This window comes from Cyprinodon variegatus, unplaced genomic scaffold, assembly GCF_000732505.1.
Source record: "Cyprinodon variegatus isolate N-32 unplaced genomic scaffold, C_variegatus-1.0 Scaffold516, whole genome shotgun sequence".
NCBI classification, from domain to species: Eukaryota; Metazoa; Chordata; class Actinopteri; order Cyprinodontiformes; family Cyprinodontidae; genus Cyprinodon; species Cyprinodon variegatus.
In genome coordinates, this window is record NW_015150969.1 from 13,477 (window position 1) to 14,631 (window position 1,155).

The 1,155-nt window shown below is 31.9% G+C and overlaps 1 long non-coding RNA gene across 1 annotated transcript in view; it reads right to left on the reverse strand.

Moving 5' to 3' along the window:
- LOC107094956 overlaps positions 1–1,155 on the reverse strand; it is a 4,414-nt gene extending 3,259 nt beyond the window's left edge. Inside the window, exons 1-3 of the long non-coding RNA XR_001481707.1 lie at positions 1,100–1,155; positions 643–993; positions 382–470 (exon numbers count right to left, since the gene is read on the reverse strand). This is a non-coding gene — a long non-coding RNA (uncharacterized LOC107094956). The remainder of the gene's footprint in view (positions 1–381; positions 471–642; positions 994–1,099) is intronic.

Below are 1,155 nucleotides of genomic sequence, written 5' to 3' on the forward strand. Positions count from 1 at the left end.
TTTTTTTTTTTTTTTACAGCGGGCCCATTTGTAAACATATACATATATAATAATAAATAAAAAAACAAGTAAACAAGCCTTTAAGACAAACACTGAAATTAGTTTTTTTCTGTGATCTTCAGGAAATGTTCAGTCAGACTTCTCCACCTGTTGACAGGTATTTTTGTTCACTGTTCATGACCAACGTACATTCATTCGTCTGGAACATTTTTTTAAAGAGTTCTTTTTTTGTGAAATCTCAAAATCAATATTGTATTTAAAAAAATTATCATTTAGTTTTTTTCAGTTTTGTGTTATTTAGTTTACTTGTTGGAATTTATAATTTTCTTTAATGGGAGGGTATGTAACCTTTCAAGCACAACTGTACAAACTCAGACTTACCTTTTTCAGGATTTTCTCTTTCAGAACAGGGTCATTCAGATCCATGGAGTCCTCTGCCTTCAGTTTTAGCTTTACTAAGTTTTTGAAAACTGATTAAACAAGAAGAGGAGATGTTTGATTAGATTTTAACTGTTTCTGTAAATTAAAAGAAAATAATTTTAATTAAATAATTTTTGGGAATAAAAATGTTTGTACAATTAAGACTAATTGTTCAGTTGTAATTTTTTTTCTTTAGTTTTTAAAGTGGAGTAAAATAATCACCATGAACACTGTAGCAGACAAATGGCAATCTTTGTTCACATGATAAAAATTTCCATTTTCCTGATCTCCCAGAAGATGTAGCACCACATATCACTGTCATTGAGCCGATTGGATTAATGACAGAGTCCCAGGCACTAAACAGGAAGCTGCTTTGATCAGACCAAAAAAAGTTTGGGTCTCTAAACAGACCGATCCATGAATGGCCAGAAGGTATTATTGTCGCTAACATATTATTTTCTGCATCAGTCCTTACAGTTGCAAGGTCGACAAAGTTTTCCTTGCAGAACCTTTGAGCACTAGACCAGTTCATGTTTTCTGTTTGACGAGTAAATTGAGGTTCCTCTGGTGTCCCTGTACAAAAGAGGGATCTGTTAAAGAGGATGAAGAGTTTTCTTTTTTCAAAATACTTTAATATTATATATTATATTAAATAATAAAAAATGTTTAATCCCCTTACCAGTGTTACAGATAAATGGCCAGTTTACTGCACAGTCATCATCCCACCAATTTCCA